Source organism: Callospermophilus lateralis, chromosome 1 (genome assembly GCF_048772815.1).
Source record: "Callospermophilus lateralis isolate mCalLat2 chromosome 1, mCalLat2.hap1, whole genome shotgun sequence".
NCBI classification, from domain to species: Eukaryota; Metazoa; Chordata; class Mammalia; order Rodentia; family Sciuridae; genus Callospermophilus; species Callospermophilus lateralis.
In genome coordinates this window covers 7,559,333-7,582,432 of record NC_135305.1, presented here as the reverse complement: position 1 = coordinate 7,582,432, position 23,100 = coordinate 7,559,333, and the positions used below count along the sequence as shown (strand labels likewise).

At 44.0% G+C, this 23,100-nt stretch overlaps 1 protein-coding gene and 2 non-coding genes across 3 annotated transcripts in view; 2 read left to right on the top strand and 1 right to left on the bottom strand.

Moving 5' to 3' along the window:
• The window catches only part of Znf777 (zinc finger protein 777), a 217,206-nt gene that overhangs the window by 119,285 nt on the left and 74,821 nt on the right, over positions 1 to 23,100 (bottom strand). The window lies entirely within an intron of this gene.
• On the top strand, positions 6,849 to 6,920 carry Trnac-gca (transfer RNA cysteine (anticodon GCA)). The gene has a single exon. It is a non-coding gene; the product is annotated as a tRNA-Cys (tRNA).
• Positions 15,198 to 15,269, top strand: Trnac-gca (transfer RNA cysteine (anticodon GCA)). The gene has a single exon. It is a non-coding gene; the product is annotated as a tRNA-Cys (tRNA).

Below are 23,100 nucleotides of genomic sequence, written 5' to 3'. Positions count from 1 at the left end.
TATACTCTTTGTATATAAATTACACATGATAGAATCTAACACTTAGTAACCTTGTTTCGGCAAAGACACAGACCAAAGCAATAATAAAACTTTTTTTTTCATTTACCAATTTATGAAAACACACATAATGTTTAAATATATCACCTTATGGAACTTAATAAGTAAAGAGTACTTGATTTCATATTTAGTGGTTGATATTTTAACACTTTAGCTTTGTAAATTAATCAGATGTCTGTAAAAACCAAGATCTTAGACAATTGTAGTAAACAGAACTAGCCATCTCTTTCTTGTTGAAGAAAAATCCTTCTACAGGATACCATGATGGTCCCATTGATATACTTAATAACTCGTCTTTAAAAAGCCATGGGCTACATTTTTGTATTGTATCAACATATGTCCTAACTGTTCATGGTCTTATTGGGGTGCCTCCTTCTTCTAACAATTTCTCTTCCTCAGGGGTAAACAACTTTAAACCTTGAGTCAACCATTTTCCTGAGTATGCCTGAGAAAGTTCTAGGAACAGGCAACTTGAAATAAAAACAAAATAAATCAGAACAAGAACACATTGTTTTTTGAAATGCTCACCCATTCTTTTGCTCTCCTTCAGGGGCGAGTAATTTCACTTACCTCCAAGTTTTAGACGTTCCCTGCACGGACCACCAAATGCCGCTGTCTGGCTGGGCACAAAATCACGAGCCACTCACAGCTTTGTAGATTCAAACAGCAATTCTTTATTCCCGAACTCACACCAGCCCTCTCCAAACACGTTCTGGGGAAATCCACGTTCTCTGCCCAAATACTCTCTGAATCCCGGGAGAACTCAAGGGGAACTCAGGCAGCAGGATACGCCCTATTCCCAGCAGGAATAATCTTAAACCTGGAACCACCCTAAACCCGGATTGTCCTAAACCAGGAACGCCCTAAATCCAAGGAGAGCCTAAAACCCTGATCTTCCCTAAACCCGGATCCGCCCTGGTCCTTGAGCAAGGTCACCTTACATGCAATGTCACTGCAAAATGTCTAAGGCAAGTCCTATTTCCACGAGTCCTTCCACTAAGCAACATGGGGTATGCTGGCAAGGAAATTGTCATACCTACTTGGCTAATGGCTCTCAGCAGTCACCAATTCCTTATTTCTATATCGTGCTCCCTAACTCTACCTAGTCAATTTATTATGCCCCACGTTGGGTGCCACTTTTGCCATGTGACCAGCGTGAGCTTCATGAAAGAAGGTTCGGTGCATAAGAAATTACTAGTGAGTTTTAAATTAAAGAGACAGACTCTCACTACCTTTAACACAGCTCCAAGACAGCTTCTCCTGGCTCCCGCCTCCAGCCACCTAATGTGGTGGCAAGGTTTACAGAAGAGACTAGCGAGAGAGGGAGAGTATGCCAGGGAGTGAGCTTTTATTGGGGAACAAAAAATTCCAGGGAAAATCCCATCCAATGAAGGTTAAGGGGGGCAGCAGCCCAAGGTCAGGGCCGGCGATTGGGTCTTCAGGTCAGTGGCCAGGCATGCCTCTGCACTGACAAGCCCTCGGACCTGGGAAAGGGTGGGGAATGCTTTTTAACATAGGCTGTGTTTAAGCACCTCTCACCCAGCCAGGGAGGTAACTCAAATCACGTGTGAGGATGGCCTCCCACAGCTCATGGTTCCAGAGGTCCAGTCCATGGTTGGTCAGCTCTATGGCTGTGGGCCTGAGGTGAGGCAGAACAGCATGGTGGAAGGGCGAGGCAGAGGAGAGCTGGGGGGCAGGAGGCAGTGTGTGAGGAGAAGGGCCAGGGACAAAATGTAATGCCAAAGTCACTGCCTCAGTGACCTACTCTTCCAGCCATACCCCACCTGCCTATAGTTACCATCCAGTAATCCATTCAAATCATTATGCATCGAATGGACTAATCCACTAGTAAGGTAAACAATCTAATCACTTCACCTCTGAACATCCTGCATTGCCACGTGAGCTTTTCAGGGACATCTCATATCCAAACCAAGACAGTTGCTCTAGCAGGGGAGAGAGGGATTCTGCAGTGTTGTTGCTTAAATGCCAACTGTCAGAGCTCCAGCATTTGAACCACACCCTTCTGTCTTCAATGAAGGACAGGCTGGGGACAGGCAAGAGAGTGTGGATAGTTTTGAAGATAGTTGGCCGACTTTTGAGCTAAATCAGAAAAACAATGGGAAGTGGGCCGAAGGATCTGCAGGCAGCTTCTCTTCTTTGGCTGGTGATCCCACTCAAGGATACGCATGGAAAACTACATGATTGTGGGAAGGTATCTTCTAAATCAGGGTTGGCATCTTCTTGAAAGTCAGTACTGAGGATGACTATAATTTAACCTTGCAAAACTGAGTATTAACACACAAATAAAAGGTATTAGCTAGGTGTCACTGGTATAACAGGGAGTATACCTCTGGGGTAGAGCATTTGACTGCAGTTCAAGAGGTCCCTGGTTCAAATCCAGGTGCCCCCTATTTACATGCAATTTTAATAGCTAACTTAGGTGGCCCAACCTTGCTAAATTGCTCAGGCTGGCTTTAGACTTACTATCCTCTTGCCTCAGCCTCCCAAGCCACTGGGATTCCATGCCCTTTCTTAAGATCACTAATATAAATAAGGTGGTGCCAAGTAGATGCTTTCAGTTGGACAACAGTGTTCTAAGAATATAAAGGGTATTGTTCCACAAAATATAATGTGCCCAATTATTTATATTTGAACTAGGGGGAAAGCAATATCAAAAAGAATTATGATCATGGCTTTTGGAAAATGTAATCAAATACATAGGAAACACACAAGTTTTTTTTTTGTTGTTTTAATTAATGAGAGCTCTGTTGACAAAGGCATTAACAACCTAGACTAAAAGATACTCTCAGGGGGGCTGGGGCTATGGTTCCGTGGTAGTATGCTCGCCTAGTGCGTGTGAGGCCCTGGGTTGGATCCTCAGCACCACAAATAAAGGTATTATGTCCAACTATTCCTAAAAAGTAATTATATAAAATAAGACACTCTCAGGTACTGAGACTATCTGAGAAGTAAAAAGACCTTTCTGGGCCTCTAATATCCCACAGATGGGAAGCAAGACAAGGAGACTGCTCAGCCACCAAAACCACATATTCTACAATGACCTCTTCTGAAATTGCAAAAGAAGATAATGGAAAATGACAGATTCTTAGAGGGCAGGGCTGAGGGTTTTGTAGAACAATGAATTGGGAGCTACTCCCAGGTAGCAGAACCAAAGTCCAATCAAGGAAGGTTGCTGAACCATGAGGAGCTTGTTGTTCTGTGTCACTAAGTTTTGGGGTGGTTTGTTCTGTCACAGGATTGTGAAATGCAGGGAAACACCGAAATGTGCATCTAGAAGGGAGCTCCAGCTGTAGCAAAAGGTGACAGAGGGGCATTTGAATGTCTGTGAGCCAGTTTCTATGACCATTTTGTCCAATCTTCAAGTGTAAATGTTTTTAGCAGGAAGTCTGTTCCTGCACTTCTACTTGAGTTGGGATGGGTGAGGAACAGTAATCCGGCTTTTTAAAGTCAGAGACCTCTGGATCAAGGGAAGCCTTCCTTGGATTTAACATAGTCACAAGATCCTGACTTCATGGGATGGGCCTCTGGGGCTTGGGGTAGAGATGAGTATATTTGCCTGTGAGTCTAACCGAGAGGGCAGGCTGTGGTAGGTGAGTCTGAATGCCCAGTTCCTTGCTTATCCTGCATTTGGACTTTTGCTATGAGTTTTTTTTCAGATCTTCCATTAGATACAGGACCTGTTTCCCTGCCCTTGAGTTCAGGCTCAGGCCTGGGACTTGCTTTAACCGCTGAGTTGGTGGCGTGTGAAGTGGCTTCCTAACAGCCATGATTCCCACACCTGCCTCCCCAGTACCCACCAGCTAGTGAACAAAGGGAGAGGAAACTTCAGCTTATTGTAGAAATTCAGATTTGGGGGAGCAGAGTAGAAAAGAGCCTATCAGGCAATTGAGTGTCCTCTGGGTGATGGAAGGTAAGCTCAGGGCTCCAGAAGGGGCCTCCCATCAGTGTGTGGTGCATCTGTGGTTTTCCTAGTTGACTCTGAATGAGTAAACAGCACACTATAAAATCCTTGGATGTGGTATTGAAAGACCCCAGCCCAGAAACCCCAGGCCCCATTGTGAAACCATCAGGGCGTGTTGCTAACCCACGTAAAGAGAGGTCTCTCTGTTAATCAGTTAAGGGTAGTCTATTGTGAGGGGACAGGATGGTTGAGGAAGAACAGAAAAGCAGATCCCAAGGCATGCCTGAACAAACAGGAACTGGTAATGATAAGCAGGAACAGAAAAACCAGAGTGTTAATATGTAACTTGCCCTTTAGGTAATCTATATGTTGGGTTCAAAATAACCAATAAGAAACCTGTCACTTCCCGTGCGCGCGAAACCTGCCCCATTATCCTATAAAAGACCTGTACCCCAAAGCCCGGGGTGCCAGTTCACCAAAGCTCCGGCTGAGGTTTTGCTGAGCACCCACAGGCGTCTGTGTCTGAATAAATCTCTTGCGTTTGCAGCCAGTGCCTCGTGCGTCTTTCTTGGACAGGGAATCGGTGGGTCTTTCAGTATAACACAGGTGAAAGATGCTCCCGAGAGACCCAGTCAGGGGAGGGGGATGAGTTGTGGGTGAGGAGGAGGTGACCAGCTCTCAAGGTAGAGGACTGAGGGGGTGGTAGAGGCCATAGGAAGGCCTGAACTGCCTGCAGTAAAGCTCAGCACTGAAATATGCTCATTAAACAACTGAAAAAGCCACAGCCCAGTTGTCGTAGGGCAGTGGTATAGGTTGCCAGAGACCAAGGAAGACATTGGTAAATGAGACATGAGATAGAAGGTTTATCACGAAACACTTGCAGGGAAGGTCCATTGGTGATGGGCTGGGCAGGTGCACCTCTGTTGCATCCAGTGCTTCTGAGGCTTCATCAGAAACATTGTCTTCATCCCTCTTGATGCTCTGTCCAGGGGCAGTCACCAGGACCAGCCCTTTCCTCTCCATGGTGCCCTGATCTCACCAGTGACTGCAGGGAAGGGGTTTTGTAGGTTGGGTTACAGAAGAACCATCAGCTGAGCGGGCCTTGTCCCACCATGACCAGCACCCCATGGTGCTGTGCATGAAAGTGTGTGTGCAAGAAAGCCGTGCCGCAGTCTCTGGTTGGGCACAAATCACGAGCCACTCACAGCTTGTAGATTCAAACAGCAATTCTTTATTCCCGATCTCACACCGGCCTTCTACAAACACGTTCTGGGGAAATCCACGTTCTCTGCGCAAATCCACACTCCACTGGGCTTCTGTCTCCCCAAATATACTGTCTGACCCTAAGAACTCAAGAGGAACTCAGGCAGCAGGATACGCCCTATTCTAAACGGGGAACGCCCTAATCTCCTATTATGCTAAACCGGGAACACCCTAAACAGGGATCCGCCCTGGTCCTTGAGCAAGGTCACCTTTCAGGAGTTCTTCCACTAGACAGCATGGGAGTACGCTGGCAAGGAAATTGTCATACCTACTTGGCTGATGGCTCCCAGCAAAACCGCTGCCTGCAAATAACACTCACTTGCCCTAATTTTCTGCAACTTGAGAGAAAACCAGTGTTCTTCAAGATGATATGTGTCTGGGCTCTCATTGTTTTCTTATCTTGACTAATTTTTGGGAACCTTCACTTTCCTTAAGGATGACATAGCAGCAGCAGTTTCTTTGAGAAAAGCATTTGACTGATCACAGGTGCCTGATTCAAATTCAGATCCTACCTACCTACCCTCATTTTTGATCTCTGAACCCAGTAGTAGAAAACAGTTTCCTTACCCCCTAGGGTCCCCACATTCTGAATCTCTTACAAGGAGGGAACACAGGGTGAGCAGGTGGGTTTGTTTCACCCTCCCAGAGTCCTGGGGAGGGACCTCACCACCAAACCCTTCAGACCTGATCTGGTCTCCTATCACTTTTCTTGGGTAGGCATTTCTCTGTGTTGGTTTCCTTTTAAATTTTTATTTCTTTGATAGAGTGGAACCCTCTGGGCACATTTTAAAGACCTCCTGAGTGCCAGCCTTGTGAAGAAGTGGCTGCCCCTTCCTTTCACTTTAACAATGCATTGTAATCTCTGTATGGCTTTAGAGACCGTAGATCTCTCTGATTCCTACTTCTATGGATTGAGTCCTGTCTTCAGGTTTCTTTTGTCTGAACACTTAGAGATTCTGCAAATGAAGAAAATGAGAGGAGAAATAGGAGAGACAAAGGAGCAGTTTATCCCCTGCTCCAGAGCATTTGGTGCCAAAGGCCCTAGGTGTGGACTCCAGTTATGATTTGTCAGCAATCAGATATCTTTTGTTTGGCATAATTGTAACTACTGTCATTCCCCCCCCATCTATACCTCAAAAAGGCACAAATTAAATAAATAGCTCCAAAATGTAAGTCAGTATCACCCAGGTCACTTCTCAGAGCCACACATGATACCTATGTCCCTTTCCCAGAGGGTTTGGCTTAAGAGTTCCCAAGGGAGAACTAGAACTTTTGCACATGTTCGGAGGTAGCCCTACCTTGAGTCTATTGAGCAGCCAGTTCTGAGTTCAGCAGCTCTACTGGCTTCTGAAGAAGGTTCCAGCTATAAATATCCATGATTTTAATGTCACTGCCTCACCTGGGCACTAGGGAGGGAAGGGTGCTGGTCATAGTAGAGGCCAGCAGTTACATAGGCAATTACATAAGCAGGAAGGGGTGTGGCTTAGCAGGAAGGAAGTATATGATAAAGTGAGTATGTGACACTGTCAGGGACACATCTCAAGGTGAAGAATCCAGGGTGTGGCCATCCAGGTTTAGAGTGCTTATTAAATAAACATAAGCAGCAGGGGGTATAGCTCAGGGGTAGAGCATTTGACTGCAGATCAAGAGGTCCCTGGTTCAAATCCAGGTGCCCCCTTGCAATAATCTCTTTTAGATGCCAAAGAGGAAATTTCTAAATTAGTAAATAACAAGGCATCACATAATGGCCCAAGTCATCCATATTGGTCCTTAACCCCAGCCATGTCCTAGTCATGAACCACAGTGTGTTCACCTGGTGCTCTGGGTTCTGCTCAGGCCACATTTATGTCCTCCTCTTCAGAAGGAGACAGCAGAGGGAAGGCTGAGAGGCTCCTCCAGGGCATGGCTGGTCATTCTCCTCCAGTGTCACAGGCTCTTCTCCAAGGCAGTGATTATGAGGCTCCCTTATTGCATGGACATTCAGCTTTCTGAGGTGTGTGGGGTTGAGGAGCCCAGCTTCTTCCTCAGGCAAATCCTCCTTCTCACCTCTCCGGGAAGCCCAGTCTGATGCCTGGCAGGGGCTGCTTTCTCCCTGCTCCCTCAGGCCTCTGCTTAGGTTCCTGTCACATCTGTGGAAACATTTTGTTCCTAGGCTTTTCTCATATTTAGATTAAGACTCTTTGAGGAACATGGACAATGTCTTTCCTGTCTCTCTCACTTCAACATGGATGACAAGGTTTAGTACAATCATGGATGATTGTGTGCTGAGGGAATGAATAATGGAGTGAAATAATGAGCCCCCTCCTGAGGCCTTGGAGTATGGAGGAGGCTCTCCCTGGGCCGTGTGAAGTTCATTGAGGACCAGGACCAGAAGCTCTTGTCTGATCACTGTGGGTAGACTTAGGGGAATTCTGGGGTCAGGTGTGCTTTCCAGGTGCACAGGTGGTTCCACCAGCTCAGACTGAGGTGGGAGAGGAGCTGAGGGGGAGTAGTTAAGGTTGGAGATGCAAGAGAGGAGAACAAACTTTAGTGGAGAAAGCTGCCAGTTGTTAGAACATGCATAGAAAACTGCATTATAAATCACAGTAGCCTGGGTGTGCTGCCCTGGATAAAGAGGAGCTAATGAGAGGTTCCTCTTAAGTGGGGGTATAGCTCAGAGATAAAGCATTTGACTGCAGATCAAGAGGTTCCTGGTTCAAATCCCAGTGCCTCCTTATGTACTTACTATTTCGGTAGCTAAATTAACCAGTACTTCTTAGGAGGGCATGATGTCCATTAATTAATTGGGTTTTTTGGAAACCACCTTAGAGCCTCTCTCACAGCTATATTGTCCCGTCCGGCAGGACACATCAACGTGGGCAGTGAACCTAGGTGGAGAGGAATGAAGGGACAAGAGACACGAAAGGTGACAGCAAGACAGGAATTCTGATCAAGCTGCAAACTTTTATTGTTCACACAATATTATTTGCTGGGGATGGGGAAGCTCTCTAATCAGCAATTGCTGGATGTGGGTGGTAAACTGCCAGCTGCAAGATGTCTGATGATCCTGATAACTGCAGGGTGTTCCAGGGAGGATGCCTCCCAGGCAGGATGTCTCCCAGGGGGCTGTCAGGCTATTCTTTGAAGGAGAATTTCCTTCTAGTCCCTGACACTATATAATCCTGATATCCATTTCATGCCTGCCTACATCCGCAACTCCACTATAATCAGCCAAGAGCCCAAAGGCCACTTTGACTTGAAATCTCCTGCCTCATGAGCGCAGTGCACACACAGTAGGTTTCAGAAGCCACCTGGAGTACCCTTCCCACCACCCTGTCCTTCTCCTTCTCTTTCACCCCTGCACACCCCACCTTCATCCCATGCTCACAGAAAGAAATGGTGCTTTGTTTGGCCCAGAGCTGGCCACTGAGTAATGAGATGTGTTTCTGCATTCCTGGGTCCCTAACTGGCAGTCTAGGATGGGGGACAGGGCTGAGACTAAGCTAACAAGGACAAACACAGTCAGGAGGTGGAGACCTGAGGGAGGCTGTGGATGTCAGGAGGGTTACTCAGTTACAGTCACTGATCCCTGAACGTCATTTGCTGAGCAGGTGCCAGCAGTGTGCTGTACTCAGGGTTCTGAGGACGAGTTGCACCTTGCCCACATCTGGCAGCAATAGGAAGACCTCCAAAGCTTCCTTGGGATGTCTGATTTTGATTCCAAGCAGAACCTCCAGGATGGTGACTGGGTGAATGAGTCTGATCACCTCTGATAAGTTGACCAACTTCTGTAGTGTCTTATTTTATGAATCAGAACAATACTGCTAATGATAATATTGCTTTATTGTGTGTGTGTGTGTGTGTGTGTGTGTGTGTATTTAAAGCACTTGAAAACAATGCCAAATACGCCAACATAAATGTACCAGGTAAAAGAATTTTGCTGGTTTAAAAAAATAAAAATCAACCATCTGTGTCTTGTTCACTGAAAACACATCTACAACAAGGTTACAGACATGTTAAAAATAAAAAGACAGATGCAGGTGCCATGCAGTGTAGCTTCATTAATAGTAGACAAAATAGATTTTGAGGCAAAAAAGCTTTACTAAGTGCTATAGTCTGAATCTGGAACATCCCTGAAAACCTCTCATTAAAGGCTTAGTCCTCAGAATGGTGCTATTAGAAGCTGGTGGAAACTAAGAGGTGGGCCTAGTGAGAGGCTCTCCTTCAGTGGGGTATGTCCTTGAAGGGGATAGCCTGACCCCAGCCCCATCCTCTTCCCCTCTTTTGTCATGTCTCAGCCATGAGGTAAGTGATTTTCCTCTGCTAAGCGTTCCTTGCTGCCTGGCTATGGGTCCAAAGGCAAGAAGGCCTAGTGGCCAGGGACTGAAGCTACAAAACTATGAGCCTGAATAACTTTTTAAAATAAAATTGGTGATCTCAGGCATTTATTTATTAATAGAAAGCTGACTAACACTTAGAAGAGAAAGAGTCTTTCTGTATTGTTAAAAAGGTCAACTCACCATGAAGAAACAGCAATTCTGATTTTGGTAAACCTAATTACAGCCCCAAAACACACTGAACAGAGGCAAATCAAACTAAAATGGAGAAATAGACAAATCTTCATTGGATCCCTTATATGAGAAGACTTAAAAACTGTCTTGTGAAGTGATACCAAATATTTAACAACATTATTAATAAACTTGACCTAATTGAAATGTAAAGACTCTTGCACTTAACTGCAAAATATGCATTTTTTCAAGTGCACATGAAGTATTGATAAAATAACTATACTGAACCATAAAGCAACTTAGAATATCCAGAGTATTAAAATCATAAAGATTATTTTCTGATCAAAATAAAATTAAACTGGGGCTGGGTATATAGCTCAGTTGGTAGAGTGCTTGCCTTGCATGCACAAGGCCCTGGGTTCAATCCCCAGCATCACAAAATAAATAAATAAATAAAAATAAAATTAAACTGGAAATCAATAACATCAAATAATTACAAAATACAACAAAATTTATAAAATTCTCATGTGTTTAAAAGCTAAAAATTACATTTCTATATAATCTATGGATCAAAGAAGAAATTATACTAGGCATTAGGAAATATTTTGTACTAACTGATGGTGGTGAAAATACTAGATATTACAACTTGTGAGTTGCAGCAATAGCAGTAGTTAGAGGACAATTTATAGCCTTAATTCATCTATAATAATGTGAATCGAGTGACAATTAACAAACTAAGAATTTATCTCAAAAAAATTTTAAATGGAATGGTAAAACTAAATCCTAGGAAAGAATAATGAAGAAAGTATTAAAGATTCATTAATGAAAACATAAATTAAGGTAATAGAAAATAAAGATACGATCAATGAAACAAAAGCCGTTCTTTGAAGCAAATAAGAATGCTAATTCAGAACAAAGTGAAAAAAGAAAATACTGGTAGTCCAACATGACATTCTTTAGAAAGGATACATTAGCATAGTTTCCAATGATGTTAAAATGATGGTACAAGGATATTACAGGCCAGTTTTGCCTATAAACTGTAATATTAGATGGCATAGAAAGATTTTTAGAAAAATATAATTTGCATGAAGACAGAGAAACTCTTTGCTTGGTGGTCTTGCTTCTCTCTGCCTTCTCACCAATTTGTTTTAGTTAGTTTTAGCAGAACTGATCTTGTTCAATGGAAAATACAGTATCAGAGCTATGTAGGTCCCAGCATATCTACTTCCTAAGAGTTGATGGCAAAGCTTCACACTGTCTTGTCTATTGATAGGCCTTTTCTTCCCCAGAAGTCTTCTACTGTTATGCGGTCCTTCCAAACTTGCCTCTAAGTACAGGATGCGGTATGTATCTTCTGGCCGACTTGTTAGGATGTGTCTAACTCTGTTCAGTCCAAGAACATATTTTCTTGAAATAAAGGGAGAGCCATGGAATTGTAGATGCCATGACGCACAGTTTGCAACTGCTTCCCAATTAATCCCATTCACGTATACTTTGATCTTTGTGTACATCCTGTGGCTATTAGTGGATTAATCTACTGTATGGATTAGCTGGGTGGTAACTGGGGGGTAGGGTGTGACTGAGGGAAATAAGTCACTGTAGTGTGCCTTTGGGGTTTATATTTTGCCCCTGGTGAGTGGTGCTCTCTCGCTTCCCTGATTGTGATGTCCTGAGCTGCTTCCCTGTACTACACCACACCCCATGATGTTCTGCCTCACGTTGGACCCAGAGGAATGGAGTTGGCTGACCAACTCAGAAACCATAGCTGAAATAAACTTTTCCTCCTCCGAATTGCTCTTGTTGGATCAACACAAGAAGAAATAGAAAGAATGAATAATCTTAACTGTTGAAGATTGAAATTGAAATCATAATGTTATCTTTTTTGTCATAAAATAGCAAAAACTCTAGATTGTAGCTTCCATTCGTTTATACTAAATGTTTTAGAAAGAAATAGTGCAAGTCTTACACAAAAACGTTGGGAGAATAAAAAGTAACCAAAAATCCTGGCTAGAGTTTGGCCTGACTTTGATCTCATCCCTTCTTTGTATGTTCCTATTTCTTCCTTTTGGAATGAGATGTTTACTCTGGGTGATTGTATTCCTTGATTTTGATTTTTTACAGGGGCTCATAGCCAAGAGTTTGCTTTAAGTCTCAGAGAAGACTTTGGATTTGGAGTTTTGGGCAATTCTGGAACTGTTAAGACTATCGGAAGCTTTTTTTACTTTGAGGCGGACATAAATTTTTGGGGACAAGGTGTGGCTTGTTTTGGTTAGATATGATGTATCCCCTGAAAGTCCCTAAAATGATTAGATCATAAGAACTGTACCCTAATCAATCCGTCCTGGGTTGAATGGACTGACTGGGTGGTAGCCGTCGGCAGATGGGGCATGGCTGGAGGAGGTGATCACTGTGGGGGTTACTCTGGAAGGGTTTATCCTCCCTGTGGTCCCTTCCCCTCTCTTTTTGCTTCCTGGCCTCTATGTAGGGAGCAGTACTTCTCCACCACACTGTTCCACCATGATGTTCTGTCTCACTGTGGGTTCAGAGCAATTGAATTAGTGCACCATGGGCTGAACCTATGAAGCTATGAGGCAAAATAAACCTTTTCTCTATTAAGCATATGGAAAGATGTCAAATATCGTTGCTTGCCAGGGAGATGTCACTGTAGTCTCAGTAGAACAGTTGAAACAGGAAAAACTAATAATTCCACGACTTGATGAGGATGTATAGACACAGCAATACTCAACCTAGTGGTGGTAGTGGAATCCAGTATAACCAATTTAGACACCTCTCTGGATTTTTAATGTAAAAAATATGAGTACCCTATTACTTAGCAATATGAGTACCCTGTTCCTTACTGTATTCCTAGATATAGACCTCAGAGATTGTCTATGAATACACAAGAATGCTCACAGCAGCACTTTCCTCATAGCCCCTGTTACAGTATAGCTATCAGGTGTCCCCCCAAAGCTCATGTGTAATATATGAAAGAATGTTGAGAGGTGGAATGATTAGATTGGGAGAGCATTAACCAATCAGTGGATTAATCTACGGTATGGATTAGCTGGGTGGTAACTGGGGAGGTAGGGTGTGACTGAGGGAAGTGTACCTTTGGGGTTTATATTTTGCCCCCGGTGAGTGGTGTTCTCTCTCTGCTCCCTGATTGTGATGTCCTGAGCTGCTTCCCTGTACTACACCACACCCCATGATGTTCTGCCTCACTTTGGGCCCAGAGGAATGGAGTTGGCTGACCAACTCAGAAACCATAGCCGAAATAAACTTTTCCTCTTCTAAATTTTTCTTGTTGGATCTTTTGGTGAAAGAGAGGAAAAGCTGACTAAAACAGTTCCACACTGGATACAGATGAAATTTCTATCTATAGTAGATACATGAATAAATGGTGTTTTATCATAACACAGAATAATAAACAGGAGTTAAAAATAACAAATTATTGCCATAGTGGACAAATGTGGGTGACTCTAATTGACATGAGGTTGGGCGAAAGAAGCCAGACTCAAAAGAATAGCTAATGTTTGATTCCATGTAGACGCAGCTCCAGAGCAGGCCAAATCATCCACACTGATAGTCTTGGAGGAGGAAATAATAAGGAGGGAGTTCACAGGAGCCTCTGAGTGCTAGAGACTGTGTCTTATTCAGGTGGTTACACGTGTGCATATGTAAAAATCCATCCAGTAGTACATAAAGATTTGCACACTTTATTGTATAAACTATACTTCAATAAAAGTAAATTAAGGGCTGGGGTTGTGGCTCAGAGGTAGTGCGCTCGCCTACCATGTGTGAGACACTGGGATTGATCCTCAGCATCACATAAAATAAAAAAATAAAGCAATTGTGTCCACCTATAACTAAAAAATAAATAAAAATATTTAAAAAAGTAAATTAAAAGGAAAACATGTCAATTACATTTTCATTTCTTGAATGTCTCATTTGATTCATTCAAACTATATCTGTGTTCATTTTGGTAGTCTTTCCTCCTCAATTCAATTTCTATTTTCCTCTTTTATGTAAAATGCTGATTTATTCTAACAGCTTCATATGTGGGGTCTTTGCAGGGTGAGTTCCAGTGTTATTCTTCTTGACTCAGTGAATGGTGCTGATTCCTGGTAAGTCTATTTGTTCAGCAAACAGTATGTAGAACTTAGCATGTGCCAGTGCTATTTGAAGTGCAATACATGGATTAAGTCATCTATGCTATACAACAACCTGTCAAGTGCGTACTCTTATTATACACATTTTACAGGTTTGAAGCTGGGTCACAGGGAGGAGAAGTGATCTGTCCCAGGACTTGAACTCAGGCTGTCTGGCTTCAGAGTCCAAGCTTTGGCATCCATGTCACCTTGCTTCTGAGAGCATGTCCTGGTCCTTGAGCTGTATTGGTATCAGTTCTTTAATGCTTCAAGGATTCCTGTACATACTTCTGATTATTTCCTGAAGAGGCTCATTCTGTATCATTCTACATCTATATTAACTGAATCTTCTTTCTTAGATTGTAGTTTTGTAGAAAGTGCCCTGAACTGAGTATTGGACCAGGAGAGTCAGGCCCAACTGGGAGGGGCCTAAGTGTGTCAGAGCAGACACCTCAATCTCTGGAGTTTGTGTTTGTGGGGGCCTACCATGAGGTCCCTGGCATTAGATGTGAGGGCCATGCTAGCAGCCAATGCTTCTCCAGGCTGTAGTCTGCACCTGGCCCTGAGGCTGGGAGGACACAGGCTGAGGGCTTTTGAGAAGGCAAGACTGTCTGTTGTAGGCAGCAGGGTGATGAGTTTCCTCTGTACCAGGCCTGGCAGCTGCAAGAGCTCCCATCTTGAAGCAGTGACTAATAAATTACAGGAGGTCGGGGTGTGTCTGTAGGAGTGAAAGAAATAATGAAGCCTCATAGGAGTAGGAGGGTGTATAGCTTGGGGGAAGGGCATTTGACTACAGATCAGGAGGTCCCTAGTTCAAATCCTGGTGCTCACTTCTTATTCCTGTTTTTGACCTATTCTAACAGACCCCTGAAATTTCAACTTCTTTAGTACCCACCAGGATAAACATTTTTATCACAACCAGCAAATGCTGAGGCTTTACTGTGGACTGTTCTTTACCCTGTTCTTAACTGCCAATATAAATTAGAATCATTTGAGGAGTCTATAAAAGTGTCATTTCCCAGGCCCCACCCCGGACCAATTAGATCAGAACGTCTTACAGGGAGAGGCTTGTCTCTTCTCTTCCTCTTCTCTATACCATGGAAGGAAGACATGATCCTAAAGTTGGGGTCAACATGTTGGATCATGGAATTGGGGCTTTGGAATGAAAGCCATGTAGGCTAGAATAACCCAAAAGATGATTGTGTGGCCTAGTAGGACGTGTATGATGGTAGCATACTAGCAAGTGCACATTTGAAGGTGGAGAAATCCAGGGTGTGACCATCCAGGTTTAGAGTGCTTATTACACACTCATAAGTAGTAGGGGGTATAGCTCAGGGGTAGAGCATTTGACTGCAGATCAAGAGGTCCCTGGTTCAAATCCAGGTGCCCCCTTGCTAGAGTGTCATTTTAGATACCAAAGAGGAAGGCTTCTAAAGTAGTGAATAACAAGGAGTCAATAATGGCTCATGTCATCCATATTGGCCCTAAACTCCTAGCCCTGTTCCAGGCCTGAACTGCAGTGTGTTCATTTGTACTCTGGATTCTGCTCAGGTGACACCTCTGTACTCCTCTGTAGAAGGAGACAGAAAAGGGCTGGCTGTGAGGCTCCTCCAGCTCACATCTGGTCATGCTCTGGCACAGGCTGTCTTCTAGGGAGTCGACAACAAAACTCCCTCATTGCATGAACATCTAGGCTTTTTTTTTTTTTTTGGTACTGAGGATTGAACTCAGGGGCACGCAGTCGCAGAGATTCATCCACACATCCCCATTTTTCTATTTTATTTAGAGATAGGGTCCCACTAAGTTGCTTAGAGCCTTGATAAATTGCTCAGGCTGGCTTTGAACTCATGATCCTCCTACCTCAGCCTCCTGAGCCACCAGGATTACAGGCATGTGCCACCGCACCCAGCGAACCCTAGCCTTCTAAGAGGTCTGTGGTGATTAGGAGCCCAGCTTCTTCCTTAGGTAAATCCTCTATATAACCTCTGCAGGTAGCTCCTCCTAACCCCCTGGGCAGGGGCTCCTTACTTCCTGTTCTCTCAGGTCTCTGCTTAGTTTCCTGTTGCTTCTGTGGAAATATTTTGGAAATAGTTGTCCTGAAGATCAAGGACAATGCCTTCCTTTTCTCTGTGGCCTCAACAGGGTCCAGTACCTAACAAGCTCCATGATCATTTGCTGAGGGAATAAGTGATGGAGTAAAATAAGGAGTCCCCTCCTTGAGGCCTTGGAGTAAGGAGGAGGCTCTCCCTGGGCTGGGTGTGAGGTTTATTGAAGATCAGTACCACAGTCTGATTACTGTTTGTGGATTTAGGGGAAACACTGGAATCAGGTGTGCTTTGTAGGTGCAAATGTGGTGCCTCCAGCAGTCTGAGAGTGGAGATTGAGGGGACTCATTAAAGTTGGAGATATAATAGGTAAAGTCACATTCCAATGGAGAAAGCTGGCAGTTTCTATATTTTTACCAATTTTTAGAACTGTTTGTTTTATATAACTCCTATCACCACCATTCATGCTGTTGCAGTTGTTAGTACTGTGGATGATGTAGTTGATACTTGCGCTGTTTACTTTAATGCCAGATCTAGTTCATGGCTATTTATTATTTTTGCTTTTGGCAATTGCTGACACCACCATTCTTATTTTTGTAACAATTGGTGTTGTAGGTTCCATAGACACTGGACATTTATTTTAATGCTGAGTATGGTTTGCTTCTGTTGTTGATATTGTTTGTTTCTCCCTTTTTCTGTGAGGTCCTGGGAATCTAGTGGCACACTACAAGTTCACAGAATAGAGATTCTTCTGTTAAGCTAAACCCAGTCAAGAGGCAATATACCTTTCTCTCCAAACAAACCAACCATGCTCAAACTTCAATGATACTTTAAAATAAAAATAAAAGAGACAAAAACTTCAAATTAATGACCATATTTCAAGTGGCAATGTCTATGAGGACCATCCACAGATCCCACTCATAGACATCCATTCTTTCAACAAAAACAGAGAATTAATACAAGGCTGTGGAAACCATACTCTTGAAGGGTCTCAATCTATATAACTTTCATTGCCTTTTAAATATATAGAAATGTGAAATGAAGAAAAGCAGTCATAGAGGTTGTATTCCACTATATACAACACAATTGGAAGATCTACAAAAAGAACACCTCTCTTTTGAGACCTGTTTGGAAAATGGAATCCTCAAGCTCTGACACAATATAAACTGTATCAAAATACACTAATCATCACCAAAGAACTTTCAGGGAAACTGTACCTCAAAGCCCATTTGGAAATGGAAAAATTCACATCAACATTATAGTACAGAATATTTTAGCAAGAGAAGACTGGGCCCTAAGCAGGTTAACAAATAAGAGTATAAGAAAATTCTATCCTAACAGATGCATACAATCCAGCACAAGGATACAAAGAAATATGAAAAACAAGGTAATATGTGGCTTCCTAAAATTTATCATTCACCAGAAAAAGTACTGAAGTGGATGAAATAATTCAAAAGAATGATGATAAAAATGATCAATGAATTTCCAGAAAATACAAAAAAACTCCTGAATGAATTAATGAGGTCAATATAGGATATAAATGAGAAATTCAATAAGGAGCTAGAGATATGAAAAAGAACCAAGCAGAAGTCTTAAAAATGAAAAACAACTAAAAAAGGCCAATAGATTTCCAATAGAGTAGAACATGCTAAAGATAGAACTCAGAGCTGGAAAACAAAGTGGCTAACCTTGAACATTTAGATCATATTTAAGAAAGGAAGGTAAATAACCATGACCAGAATATACAAGACTCAGGGAAACATTAAGATTGCAAAATTAAGATGCATTGGAATTGAAGAGGATTGTGAGATACAGGCTAATGGCATGGATATTGTTTCTTCAGGGAGATAATAGAAAACTTCAAAATCTTAAGAATGAGATGGAATCCAGATACAGGAGGCATTCATAACCCCATACAGAGAAGATCAAAAAAGATCCTCTCCATGACACATAATAATTAAAATGACTAACAAACAGAACAAGAATAGAATTTTAGAGGTGGAGACACCGGTGGACGTTGGGGACCGCTGGCGCACGCTAACGTCTGGTTCCCGAGGGTGGACTCGGACTTTGGTCTCTGCACTGAAGACTGGTGGGAGCTGCGGGAAGGCGGTGCGGGCGCAGCCTGCTCCCGAGAGCCGTTTGGCTGCAGAGGTGGCTGCTTACGAGGTCCACCTCCGTCCAGGCAGGAAAGCACATTTTCCTTACAGGAATCTTCTAGGAAGGGCGGCCGGCGAGGAAGCTGCACTTTCAATATCTCCACATTAACGGGATCAGAAACACCAATTAAAACAGCTACATTCTACCTACTGAGGATCTTCTAGCAAAATTCCGTTGAAAGGAGACCTGCCGAGAATTAGTAAGTTTATTAGACGTGACAGTTTGCCCCAGACAAGTGAAACTTGACTGGCAGCGCGGGCTCAGAGTCCAATCCCGCGGCCACCCGCCGCTTCTGCAAGCGGCAGGCGGCCCAGAGCAGCGCGGCAGAAGGGTCCCCGCCCAGCCAGCAGACAGCGCCCGCCATCCCGGCTACCCTGGCGGCCCTGCTTTCGCTCGGCGAACAGCCACCCCACCCGGCTGGTTCTTAGCCACGCCGCTGCAGCCACCCGGCTTTACAAGCACCCCCGGCGGCCCTGCTCGGCGAGAAGGGTCCCCGCCCTGCCGGCAGACAGCTCCCGCCATTCCGCTCTTGTTCTGCAAGCAGCCACCCCGCCCGCTTGGTTCTTAGCCACGAGGCTGCAGCCGCCCGGCTTTACAAGCGCCCCCGGCGACCCTGCTCGGCGAGAAGGGTCCCCGCCCTGCCGGCAGACAGCTCCCGCCATTCCGCTCTTGTTCGGCAAGCAGCCACCCCGCCCGCTTGGTTCTTAGCCACGAGGCTGCAGCCGCCCGGCTTTACAAGCGCCCCCGGCGACCCTGCTCGGCGAGAAGGGTCCCCGCCCTGCCGGCAGACAGCTCCCGCCATTCCGCTCTTGTTCTGCAAGCAGCCACCCCGCCCGCTTGGTTCTTAGCCACGAGGCTGCAGCCGCCCGGCTTTACAAGCGCCCCCGGCGACCCTGCTCGGCGAGAAGGGTCCCCGCCCTGCCGGCAGACAGCTCCCGCCATTCCGCTCTTGTTCGGCAAGCAGCCACCCCGCCCGCTTGGTTCTTAGCCACGAGGCTGCAGCCGCCCGGCTTTACAAGCGCCCCCGGCGACCCTGCTTGGCGAGAAGGGTCCCCGCCCTGCCGGCAGACAGTTTCCGCCATCCCGGCTACCCTGCCGGTCCCGCTCTTGCCCTGCAAACAGCCACCCCGCCCGCCTGGGTCTTAGACACGCGGCGGCAGCCGCCCGGCTTTACAAGCGCCCCCAGCGGCCCTGCTCGTCGAGAAGGGTCCCTGCCCGGCCGGCAGACAGCTCCCACCATCCCGGCACTCCTGGCGGCCCGCCCGCTCTGCGAAGGGTTACCCCACCCGGCTCTTAGCCACGCGGGCGCCATCTGCCTGGCGCTGAGGGAGCCCCCGGCGGCCCAGCGCAGCCAGAAGGGTCCCCGCCTGGCCCGACAGAAGGCACGTGCCCTTCCGGCTCTGCTAACGGCCCTGCCCACCCAGGAAAGGGCTCCCCACCTTGAGAGGATGGGAAGGAAATCTAACCAAGCCTCTATGAATTAGCGAACTGGGATCTAAAACCAGAGATTATATCAGACCAGAGACAAGCCAGTTCCACCTCTCCCTTCGGTCACTCCTGCAAGGAGCCAGGGGCCCGCCATAGCAGAGAGGGGAAGTCACCAAAGATCGGCCAAAGAGATTCCTTCCCAGCGGACTCTAAATTAGCAGGAGCGGCGAGGGAGCCGGACGGAGCTGGCGGGAACCGTGGCAGCGGCACGGGAACCGGCGGGAGCTGAGGCGGCGCTGACGCAGGAGCCGGCGGGAGCCGCGCGGCGCGGGTCTCCCAGCTACAGCACCCACCAGTGCTGACGACTGAGGTCTCTTGCACCAGATACGGGGGCGTGGCTACCAGAAGAAAGAAACGCGATCAGTATGAAAAGACAAGGAAAGAAAGGACCACAAGCAATGCAGGTCAACTCAACTTTAGAAGAGGTAATATCTGCAGCAGATGGAATGTCAGATAAAGAATTCAGGATATACATGCTTCAGATGATCTGGAGTCTCAAAGAAGACATTAGACAGCAAAATCAGACAATGAAAGACCACTTCGACCACTTCGACAATAAATTACACAAACAAATCCAAGAAGCAAAAGATCAATTATACAGGGAGATAGAGGTTATAAAAAACAAACAAACAGAAATCCTGGAAATGCAGGAAACAATAAACCAACTTAAAAACTCAATTGAGAATACTACCAGCAGAGTAGAACACTTAGAAGATAGAACATCAGACAATGAAGACAAAGTATTTCAACTGGAGAAGAACATAGACAGCTCAGCAAAGCTGTTAAGAAACCATGAGCAGAACATTCAAGAAATATGGGATAACATAAAGAGACCCAACTTAAGGGTCATGGGGATACAGGAAGGTATTGAGGTCCAAACCAAAGGAATGACCAATCTATTCAACGAAATAATACGAGAAAACTTCCCAGACTTGAAGAATGAGACAGAATCCCAAATCCTAGAAGCCTACAGGACGCCGAATGTGCAAAATCATAAGAGAGCCACACCTAGACACATTATAATGAAGATGCCCAACATACAGAATAAGGAGAGAATTTTAAAAGCTACAAGAGAAAGGAAGCAGATTACATTTAGGGGTAAACCAATCAGGATAACAGCTGATCTTTCAACACAGACTCTGAAAGCTAGAAGATCCTGGAATAACATATTTCAAACGTTGAAAGAAAAGGGGTTCCAACCAAGAATTGTGTATCCCGCGAAATTAAGCTTCAGGATGGAAGATGAAATTAAAACCTTTCATGATAAACAAAAGTTAAAAGAATTTGCAGCTAGAAAACCAGCTCTTCAAAACATCCTCGGCAAAATATTACAGGAAGAGGAAATGGAAAATATCAATGAAAACCAACAGCGGGAGGTAGTACAGTAAAGGTGGGGGGGAATAATCAAAGAGGAAAACAAACCATGTTTAGTAACATAAATAAACAAATATGGCTGGAAGAACAAACCATATCTCAATAATAACTCTAAATGTTAATGGCTTAAACTCACCAATTAAGAGACACAGGCTAGCAGAATGGATCACTAAACAAGACCCAACAATATGCTGCCTTCAGGAGACACATCTGATAGGAAAAGACATACATAGACTGAAGATGAAAGGTTGGGAAAAATCATATCACTCATATGGACTTCGCAAACAAGCAGGAGTGTCCATACTCATTTCAAATAAAATAGATTTCAAGCCAAAGTTAATCAAAAGGGATGAAGAGGGACACTACATACTTCTCAAGGGAACCATACACCAACAAGACATAACAATCATAAATATATATGCCCCAAACAATGGTGCAGCTATGTTCATCAAACAAACTCTTCTCAAGTTCAAGAGTCTAATAGACCACCATACAATAATCATGGGAGACTTCAACACACCTCTCTCACCACTGGACAGATCTTCCAAACAAAAGTTGAATAAGGAAACTATAGAGCTCAATAACACAATTAATAACCTAGACTTAATTGACATATATAGAATATACCACCCAACATCAAGCAGTTACACTTTTTTCTCAGCAGCACATGGATCCTTCTCAAAAATAGATCATATATTATGTCACAGGGCAACTCTTAGACAATATAAAGGAGTAGAGATAATACCATGCATATTATCTGATCATAATGGAATGAAATTGAAAATCAACGATAAAAGAAGTAAGGAAAAATCATGCATCACTTGGAGAATGAACAATAGGTTACTGAATGATCAATGGGTTATAGAAGACATCAAGGAGGAAATTAAAAAATTCTTAGAGATAAATGAAAACACAGACACAACATATCGGAATCTATGGGACACATTGAAAGCAGTTCTAAGAGGAAAATTTATTGCTTGGAGTTCATTCCTTAAAAAAAGAAAAAACCAACAAATAAATGATCTAATACTTCAACTCAAAATCCTAGAAAAAGAAGAGCAAAACAACAGCAAAAGAAGTAGAAGACAAGAAATAATTAAAATCAGAGCTGAAATTAATGAAATCGAAACGAAAGAAACAATTGAAAAAATTGACAAAACTAAAAGTTGGTTCTTTGAAAAAATAAATAAAATCGACAGACCCTTAGCCACGCTAACAAAGAGAAGAAGAGAGAGAACTCAAATTACCAGCATACGGGATGAAAAAGGCAATATCACAACAGACACTTCAGAAATACAGAAGATTATCAGAAATTATTTTGAATCCTTATACTCCAATAAAATAGAAGATAGTGAAGGCATCGATAAATTTCTTAAGTCATATGATTTGCCCAGATTGAGCCAGGAGGATATTGACAACCTAAACAGACCAATATCAATTGAGGAAATAGAAGATACCATCAAAAGACTACCAACTAAGAAAAGCCCAGGACCGGATGGGTATACAGCAGAGTTTTTCAAAACCTTTAAAGAGGAATTAACACCAATACTTTTCAAGCTATTTAAGGAAATAGAAAAAGAGGGAGAACTTCCAAATTCATTCTATGAGGCCAACATCACCCTGATTCCTAAACCAGACAAAGACACTTCAAAGAAAGAAAACTACAGACCAATATCTCTAATGAACCTAGATGCAAAAATCCTCAATAAACTTCTGGCGAACCGGATACAAAAACATATCAAAAAAATTGTGCACCATGATCAGGTAGGATTTATCCCTGGGATGCAAGGTTGGTTCAATATACGGAAATCAATAAATGTTATTCACCACATCAACAGGCTTAAAAATAAGAACCATATGGTCATCTCGATAGATGCGGAAAAAGCATTCGACAAAGTACAGCATCCCTTTATGTTCAAAACTCTAGAAAAACTAGGGATAACAGGAACATACCTCAACATTGTAAAAGCAATCTATGCTAAGCCTCAGGCTAGCATCATTCTGAATGGAGAAAAACTGAAGGCGTTCCCTCTAAAATCTGGAACAAGACAGGGATGCCCTCTCTCACCACTTCTGTTCAACATAGTTCTCGAATCACTGGCCAGAGCAATTAGACAGACGAAAGAAATTAAAGGCATAAAAATAGGAAAAGAAGA